Here is a 10,066-nt window from a genome sequence, read left to right as displayed (position 1 = left end):
CAAAACTCTGGATAGCCTGGGTCAGTGGTTCTCAAATTTTAGAATGCCTGGGGAATTTATCAAATACAGATTCCTAATCCCACTTTGAGAAATTCAGATTCTTTAGATTTAGAGCAGTACTCAGTAATTGCATTTTAAACAGGCAATAAGTGGTTCTAATAGTGTTTTACCTCACCCATCTTTTGAGAAGCACCTGTTTTTCTTTATTTTATTTTATTATTTTTAAAAATCTTTGTTGAAAGTATTACATATGTCCTTTCCCCCCACCCTTCGCCCCCTCCAGCCTGCTCCCTCCTTCTCCCCAGGCCTTCATCACCCTATTGTCTGTGTCCTTGGGTTATGCATACAGTATATGCATACAAGGTTTTTGGCTGATTAAAACCCCCACACCTTTCCTCCGAAATTCCCCACTCTTTCATGAGAAGCACTTGTTTTTAGATTTAATATATTTGACATTTACTAACATTACAAACTTAATTATTATTAATTACCACAAAAATGTATAGACAACCTTAGCTATTTGTTGGTATAGATGAGCTCTATGACCTCTGAGAGAAGTTAATTAAATTAATCTTTCTGGCATAAGAAGTTTATAAAGTCACAGAGGTAGGAGAAGTGAGCCAGCTGGGCTGCATAGACTTAGGAAGCAAGTTACAGAGGCAAAAGAAGAGCCTTTGGAGTTTAGGAGAAAGAAAGCAAAAGTATGAACCTGAGGGAAAAAAGTGGGAGGAAAGATGCAAATGTGCTCCAGAGGGAGAGCGTGCAGAGAAGTTCATTTTAGCATGAGGTGTAGGAAATGTTTACTTTCCCTGGGAAACTAGAATATTTTCTTTAGTGGGTAATGTCCAATGTTAACTGACCATGCTTTCTTTTCATTTTGACATTCAGGCAGCTTCACATCAATTTGATAACTGAACAACCATCATAAATTTGATCATCATAGATATCCTAATTCTTCTACCCAGCCCTCATGACACCACAGTCTGTAACTGCCTCTTCCAACTTATATTTCTCTGTTGTTCTGATGATAAATTTTTATTTATATTTAAAAATTGCACTTCTATAAACAGCCCCAAGTACTTTGTGGAATGAAATATGTCCTAAGCAAAATACTTCATAATTTAGATTTTTATAAATACAGACAAGTATTTCTTCCAATTTAGTCTGTCACTGTGCTAAAAAGGAAAGCTAGTTTTCTCACTTTGTATAATCATAGTGTTAAAATCTGTATTCACTTAGGAAATACTGAGAATGTGGTTAATCAGTATTGTCATTTGTAATAACCATCACTCCTGGGAATACTTGATTATGCAGATGCGATATGAAAGAGGCAGTGAACTGAAGCGGAGAGTCCTGGACCAAGAATCAGAGCTTGCGATGTAATCCTAGCTCTACTTATAATCACTTCTATGGCTCTAAAAAAATCACAACCTCTCAGAACTTCTGTTTTTTTTCCTCCTTGAAATCATATGATTTGGAGTAAATAATCTCTAGGGATTTTTTAGGTTTATTTGTAGATTACTATAATTTTTAAGCTTTATATGATATTTACTCTTTTTACATATGGTTTTAGAAAACAGATAAATGTATATATCTAAATAGGATATTTTTATTTAACTGAAAAATGTATCACTAATAATTGATCTTGACTTTAAGAATTGGACCAGACTTAATTCTACATAAGATACTTCTTGTACATGAGACTGAAAGCACAGATAAAGAGTTGCTAACACCTCCAACCCCTATCTTTTTCATAGGAGCTATGCAACAGAGGATCTGGGTATGTCTATATACTTGATGAAGAAAATTAAATTATATTTAGACAAGTGTAAAGTTTTCATCTTCAAATTTGTCTCAATACCTTTCCCCCCATTTCTTCCATACCCCTTCCAGCCTCCTGCTCATTCACTTGTTTCTTCAGGAAAGACCTGAGATAGATATTACAAATTATTGTAGGGGTGACTTTCTACTGCTAATTTCTCAGAAACTAAAATCAGGCTGGAGAATGTTTATTTCTCCCAGCATTGCTAATTTAAAAGACTAGGTTTATAATAACAGTTTTTTTATGACTTAAAATATATTTCCAGCATGCATTGATGGCCTTGAAGAGACCACAATACCTTAAAGTATTATGAAAATCAAGGCCTCTTGATAGAGTTTGCTGAATATACAATGCACTCTTGTTGCCTAGAGAGGTAGAAACAAAACATTTTCATTACTTACAATGGCTGAAGCATCCTTTTGTTTGCTTTTTCTATGACAGACCTTCAGAATGAGTGGAAGTGGTTAGAATGTGCACACAAGCAGCATACTCTTCAGACATCTGGTTAGTACAAAAATATCTAGTGAAGAGCACACAACCTAATGAGTTTTCTTTTATTTTTACCTTTTACACTCAGCCCTCAATCTCCCTCCCATCTGACAACTGTCAAAATGTTTTCTGTATCTATGAGTCTGTTTCTATTCTGCTTGTTCATTTATTTTGTTTTTAGACTCCATATATAAGTGAAATCACATGGCCTTTGTCGTTCCCTGACTTATTTCACTCCGCACAATATTCTCTAGTTCCATTTATGTTGTTGCAGATGGCAAAATTTCTTTTTTTTTATGGCTGAGTCATATTCCATTGTTTGCATGTACCACTTCTTTATTCATTCATGTATTGATGAGCAGTTAGGTTGCTATCATATCTTGGCTATCCTATATAATAAAGAGCTAATATGCTAATTAGAGGCAGAACAACCTTCCAGAAAGACCTTCTGGATGACCTTCCTGAATGACCAGTGAGCGAGGGGCGGGGCTGCGAGGACCTACTCTTGCACGAATTTCATGCATTGGGCCTCTAGTTGTAAATAATACTGCAGTGAAAATATAGATGCATATGTCTTTTTGATTTAGTGTTTTGGGTTTCTTCAAATAAATACCCAGAGGTGGAATTGATAGGCCCTTCTTCTTCTTCTTCTTCTTTTTAAATATATTTTTATTGATTTCATAGAGGAAGGGAGAGGCAAAGGAAGAGAGTTAGAAACATCAATGATGATAGAGAATCATTGATTGGCTGCCTCCTGCATGCCCCCCACTGGGGGTTGTGCCCGCAACCTGGGCATGTGAACTCAGGAATTGAACTCAGGACCCTTCAGTCCATAGGCTGATGCTCTATCCACTGAGCAAAACTGGCTAGGGTGCTGGGCCCTTCTTGACTCTTGTTATAGTCTTTGTTTTAAAGTCTATTTTGTCTGATATAAGTATTGCTACCAGAGCTTTTTTGTTGTTGTTATTTCCATTTTCATGAAATACCTTTTCTATCCCTTTACTTTCAGTTCATGTGTGTCTTTTGATCTGAAGTGAGTCTCTTGTAGACAACATATATAAGGTCTTGTTTTGTTTTCCATTTAGCCAATGTATGTCTTTTGATTGGAGCGTTTAATCTATTTGTACTTAAAGTAATTGTTGATAGATATATATGTATTTTTATTTTATTATTCATATTTTTTATTTCTTTTTCTTTTTCTTTAAAGAAGACCTTTCAACATTTCTTGCAATACTGGTTTGGTGGTGATGAACTCTTTTAGCTCTTTCTTTTCTGGGAAGCACTTTATATGTCTGTCTATTTTCATGAAATATCTTTTTCTATCTCTTTACTTTCAATTCGTGTGTGTCTATTTATCTGAAGTGAGTCTCTTGTAGACAACATATATAAGATCTTGTTTTGTTTTCCATTTAGCCACTGTATGTCTTTTGATTGGAGAGTTTAATCTATTTGTACTTAAAGTAATTGTTGCTAGACATGTATGTATTTTTATTTTATTATTAATATTTTTGATTTCTTTTTCTTTAAAGAAGACCTTTCAACATTTCTTGCAATACTGGTTTGGTGGTGATGAACTCTTTTAGCTCTTTCTTTTCTGGGAAGCACTTTATATGTCTGTCTATTCTAAATGAGAGCTTTGCTGGATAGAGTAATCTTGGTTGTAGGTCCTTGCTTTTAATCATTTTGAATATTTCTTGCCAATCCCTTCTGACCTGCAAAGTTTCTGGTAAGAAATCAGCTGACAGTCTATGGGATCTCCTTCATAGGTAACTAACTGCTTTTATCTTACTGCTTTTAAGATTCTCTCTTTGTCTTTAATCTTTGGCATTTCAATTATGGTGTGCTTGGTGTGGGACTGTTTGGGTGGATCTTGTTTGGGATTCTTTGGGATTGTTGGACTTGTTTGTCTATTTTCTTCACTAAGTTAGGGAAGCTTTCTGTCATTACTTTTTCAAATGGGTTTTCAATCCCTTGCTCTCTTCTGATGATGTGAATGTTGGTATGCTAGAAGTTGTCCTAAAGCAGTGGTTCTCAACCTTCCTGATGCCGTGACCCTTTAATACAGTTCCTCATGTTGTGGTGACCCCCGATTTCATTGTTACAAATTGAACATAATTAAAGTATAGTGATTAATCACAAAAACAATATGTAATTATATATGTATTTTCCGATGGTCTTAGGCGACCCCTGTGAAAGGGTCGTTCAACCCCCAAAGGGGTCGTGACCCACAGGTTGAGAACCGCTGTCCTAAAGACTCTTTAAACTACCCTCATTTTGGGGGGATTTTTCTTTTTCTTTCTGGGCCTGTTTGGGTGAATCTTGTTTGGGATTCTTGGACTTGTTTGTCTATTTTCTTCACTAAGTTAGGGAAGTTTTCTGTCATTACTTTTTCAAATAGGTTTTCAATCCCTTGCTCTTTCCTGATGATGTGAATGTTGGTATGAGGGAAGTTGTCCTAAAGGCTCCTTAAACTATCCTCATTTTTGGGGGATTTTTCTTTTTCTTTCTTTCTTTTTTTTTAAAAAAAATGTTTATATTGATTTCAGAGAGGAAGGGAGAGAGGGAGAGAAACATAAATGATGAGAGAGAATCATGGATCAGCTGCCTCATGTACGCTCCCTACTGGGGATCAAGCCCGCAACCTGGGCATGTGCCCTTGGCAGGAATTGAACCTGGGACCTTTTAGTCCACAGGCCAACGCTCTCCACTGATCCAAACTGGCTAGGGCTGATTTTTCTTCTTCTTTTCACTGTTCTTTCTTATCTTCCAAATCACTGATTTGATCGTCTGCTTCATCTACTCTACTGTTGATTCCTTGTAATGCATACTGTTATTGTATTTTTCATTTCTGACTGGTTCTTTTTAATGTTTTCTATCTTCATTTTTATGTTTCCTATCTTTTTATTGAAGTTCTCACTAAAGTCATCTACTCTTCCCCTAAATTCTTTGAGCATCCTTATAGCCACTGTTCTGAACTCTGCATCTGGTAGACTGCTTGCCTTCATTAGTTCTTTTTCTGGAGTTTTGTTCTGTTCTTTCATTTGGGGCATGTTTCTTTGTCTCCAGATTTTGGCAGCTTCCCTGTGTTTGTTTCTATGTATTAGATAGAGCTGCTACATCTTCTGGTCTTGGTAGAATGGTCTTATGTAGCGGGTGTCCTGTAGGGTCCAGTGGCACAACCTCTTTGGTCACTCAAGCTGGGTGCTCCAGGTGCAACTCCCTTGTGGGCTGCATGCAGTGCACCCACCTGCTGTAGTTAAGCCTTGATTGCTGTTGGCACATCAGTGGGAGGGACTGACCCCAGGCCAATTGGTATGAGAACTAGCTGCAACTACAGCAGAGGACCTGCTATGTGGCCAACCCCACAGAGCAGGTCTGCTTTCAGTGGGGCTCTGGTCCCTGTTGAGTCCATCCCTGAGTGTGTTGCTCATGGAGGTGTTTGGGCTAGGAAATGATGGGACATAGTAAAGGCAATAAATCTTTCAAATTATTGTTATGATTTCTCTTTTTACTGCTCGGTGAGCTTCTTAAGGAGAAGTGGGTGATTTGCAGGGAAACTTTTAGGGATTCATGTGTTTCAGTGGTCATATATCTGCACATATAATGGAGCAAAAACAGTTGCTTCTGTCTCTCTTTTCCTTCTAAGTCTCCTGTGTATGTCTCTCCCTGGTAGATTATAACCCAGAAGCATGCTGGCAGGAGATTCTGGGAAACATTGTTCCCCAGACTTCTGCCCCTATTAGACAGGAGGGCAGGGAAAAGATGCTAAGTTGCTAATAGATAATCTGAAGCACAGAGGTTAACAAAATTAAACACAATTTAAAAACTTAAGTTGGGATTTCTTAAAGTTTTTACTATGTTAATAGGCATTGCAAAACTCTAAAGGAGTTTTGCTTTCCAAACATATTTGACACTGAGCTTCCCTCCCCGCCTCCCAGGTCATTCATTTTCCATAGGGCATATGGGCAGGGAAGAGTCTATTGTTTTCTTTGAACATTCTGGTCTCACTAAAGCATTCTGATGAAGACTGACATTGACAGACTAGAGTCAGTCAGTAAGGGTCAAATGTCCTAGAATTAGTACTTTAATTCCTGTGATGCTATCAATGTCCTGGGAACACAGGACATTTCAATACAGAACTGTAATAGAGGGAGGTCAAAGACAGTCCTAATGCTAATTTTCAAACTGCTTTGCTCTAAATTTACATGAATGACTTTTGGTCTTACCTGAAGGGAGGAAAGGAGGTAGATAGAATCATAAGACAAAATGTTTTTGTTTTAATATTTATTTTAAAATATATTTTTATTGATTTCAGAGAGGAAGAGAGAGGGAGAGATAGAAACATCAATGATGAGAGAGAATCATTGATTGGCCGCCTCCTGCACACCCCCCACTGGGGGTCGAGCCCACAACCCGGGCATGTGCCCCTGACCAGAATCAAACCTGGGGTCCTTCAGTCCTCAGGCCAACGCTTAATCCACTGAGCCAAACCAGCCAGGGCTGGAATACTTTTAACACATAATGGCATAATATGATAAAAAATTTTAGAATCATTAATTTAAGTAGGAAACCAATAATTACAAGTTGTCTTTTTCAGAGGTGAAATCAGTCCATGACTCTATGTACTTGTTGGAATTGTCAAATTGTAAAACCAGATTACGTCACTAGATGGCGAGAGTTGCAAGTTGAAAGGAAACTGTATTACCAGAAATGAAGCATAATGTGCTGATACCTACCTGTTTCCTAGTTGATTTTTGTATATAGGAATATTAATCTTGGAAACTCCCAGTAGGGAGAATATGAATTTTGTTTGGTTTTTTACTTCTGAAATACATATAACAAAAACAGAAAATAGGCATTAAGTTCTTAGTTTCAGAAAAAAATTAAAGAAAAATAGTTTTAAAAAAGCGCAATGATTTGTATTAATTTAAGTCACTGGATATTGAGCTAAAAAATTGGAGGATATTAAGGGGTAAGTAGAATTAGCCCCAGGCAGAACTGAAAAGTGGTGGACTAATTAATTAATTCCTCGCTTTGTTATCCTGTATGGATGGTTTTCTACTCTCCCCATTCTCTTTTGGAAAGTCCCTTCTCCCAGCTGCTGCTTTTCCTGCTGTCCCCAGCTGCTCCGTGCTCACCACTGTGGGCACACAGCACACTGATTTTACTTGTACATTCATCAAAACATTCCTATTCTATGTCTCATCCCCTTGGAGTCAGAAGTTTCTATATACTGGCTAGTCATGACACAAAGCCATGCCAATCTGTGGATGGGGATTAGGGTTAAATGGGGGAACTAGCTCAGCTCAGTTTCAGTCTCTTTTCCTAGACAACATTGTCATAGAGGTCCTATTGAGCTAGGAAACAGAAGGCATACGCAATGAGTAAGTGGAGAGAACATCAACTAGTGGTAGGGAACACCCTGGGACTAAAATGGTGGACATAAAGAGAAGAATACAGTCAGTCATTACATACTTGAAGCTCCAAAAACAAACAAACAAACAAACAAACAAACAAGCAAACAAGAAGAAAAAAAAAACACAACACCTTGAGGCTCTAGGTTGCTGGTGGTGAAGTGTGTGTGTGTGTTGTTAAAAGAAAAACAAAAATTCATTTGAATCGAGCAGTATTCTATTTAGCTGAGAGAAAGAAGCTCTGAAGAGCTATACAGAATGGAAGACTTATAGGCAGAAGGGAGCAGAAGAAGGAAGTCATACTAGGTAAAAAACGTGGGTTGGTTACTGCAAGGTTACTTTTCTTTAGCAAATGAAGGGCTTTATTAGGCAGATAACTTACTAGTGCTGATCAGGTGATTCCTGACTGATTGGTGTAGGATTCTATTTCTGAGAGAACTAAAACTAAATAATTAACTCAGTTTGGTGATATGTGGCTTAGCATAAGCAACTCCAATTTGGGCCTGTTGTCTTTTTTGTTTGTTTGTTTGTTTTTGTTTTTTAACAATTCCTTCTCATCAGACTCTCAGCCTGAAAGACTTGATAAAAAATGTAAGGCATTAGCTCTATTCCCAGCTCCTGCTCTGGAGTGCTTGCAGTTTTTGCTGAATCTCTGTATGGTAGTCACAGGCCATGACCTTAGTTTTACATTCTTTAAGTTGATAAATTTCTTCTATCCTTTTCTGACATTCTAGATCTAGGGAGATCATTGCTTGGTGGTTAGCAGCTGCAGACACACATTTGAAGGCTTTGTGAAAATGCTTATAATAACCATAGTCTGTGCACCAGGGAGACGACTATGGTTATTATAAGCAGGATCATCCCCAATGTCTGGAGTGCACTATGGAACCTTGGTCCCCAAGACCCAAACCAATCAGAATTAAAGACGTCAGAGAAAGACCCCAGTGAAGGAGTCACTTTCTTAAGCCATCTGGCTTGTTCAGTGATATGTAGCTGAGTATCAACTTTCCCAGAAGTGTTAACCCAAGTGTGGCAGGTGGTGTTGTCCACAGAACAGACACCTCCTTGCTCAGCTAAAAGACAATCAAGGGCTATCCTATTATCAAGAACAACTTCTGCCAGAGTCCAGGGATTTTTGTTGGGAAGCTACTGCTTTAGCAACAGACTCTGCAGTATTTTCAAGAGTGAAAATGAGGTTCCTGATCAGAGTCTCATTGCACTTACTCCAAGTCAGAGGAGTAGGGATCTGCCAAAGGAAGTGAATTTAGAATCATGAATGCCTCCTGGTAATTCCCTTTGAGTCTGTGGCTCGGGACTGGAAAGGTGACAGCCATGGAAGCCAGTAAAATGTAAGGGTCTGAGGACTGTGCAGGTGTTTTATTCTGGTTCCCCTGCCTTGTGTCCTTTCTTCTGTAGAGAGTCTTGACACAAGCCTGGTTTGGGATTGTTAATCAGAGACAGGGACATGGATGTCCAGGGTTAGGGAGCCTGACATGATAGAGAAGGGAATGAATTTGTTTCAGAGAAATAGGCATTGGAAATCAGGGAGAAGTTTGGGATGGGCAGAACTACGGGATCACTAGCATCATGGCAAAGTCATTTGGAAGGTGGATTAGCCTCCCTTGCAATAGCCTGACATATGAGAACAGTGGCATTATCGTTCCAGCTAGAGCAAGACAAAAGGTGAACAAAAGAATCATAAAGACTTCTACGGTGTAAGAATTAGGAAAAGAATGGTCAGGGAAGGAAAGAGAAGTGAAAATAAATGTTCTTGATCTGATGCCTTGGGAGGAAGTTGTCTACCTCAGGTTGGCTACTTCTCTTCCTAGTCATTTTGATTTTGAAATTCCAGTGTTTGCACAAGACCAGATGTCAGGTGGAGCCTCTTTAGTTGTGAAATATGTACCCAAGTTTTGACACCTTGTAATTTGATAGTGGTGTCAGCTGTCAACAGTACTCAGTAGGGTCCTTTTCATGAATCTCTCTTTTGCAAAAGCATCAGAATAAAACAACTGTCTGCTTGACTCTTATTATTTCTAAGTAGCTTTAATTATGTATAATGATTAGAATTCTTAACCATTAAACTCATTTATTCCTAGTGAAAACTAAGAAGTAAGTAATTGTGGACTGTTAAACTAGCATTCTGTGGATTGGCAAATTTATAAATACATTTAATAATTTCTAAAAGTATATTCTTCATAGTAAGTGAATTAAATAGATGTAAGATAAAAGTTTATCTATGGACTTTTCAACAATAATTGTGATTTATGGCATGTGACTAAAAAATAGTTTCCAAAATCGTTTTGGTAACTTGAAACCTTAACTTATACCTAGATATGTA

Source organism: Myotis brandtii, unplaced genomic scaffold (assembly GCF_000412655.1).
Source record: "Myotis brandtii unplaced genomic scaffold, ASM41265v1 scaffold424, whole genome shotgun sequence".
In the NCBI taxonomy this organism is placed as follows: Eukaryota; Metazoa; Chordata; class Mammalia; order Chiroptera; family Vespertilionidae; genus Myotis; species Myotis brandtii.
Note: the sequence above shows the minus strand (reverse complement) of the source record.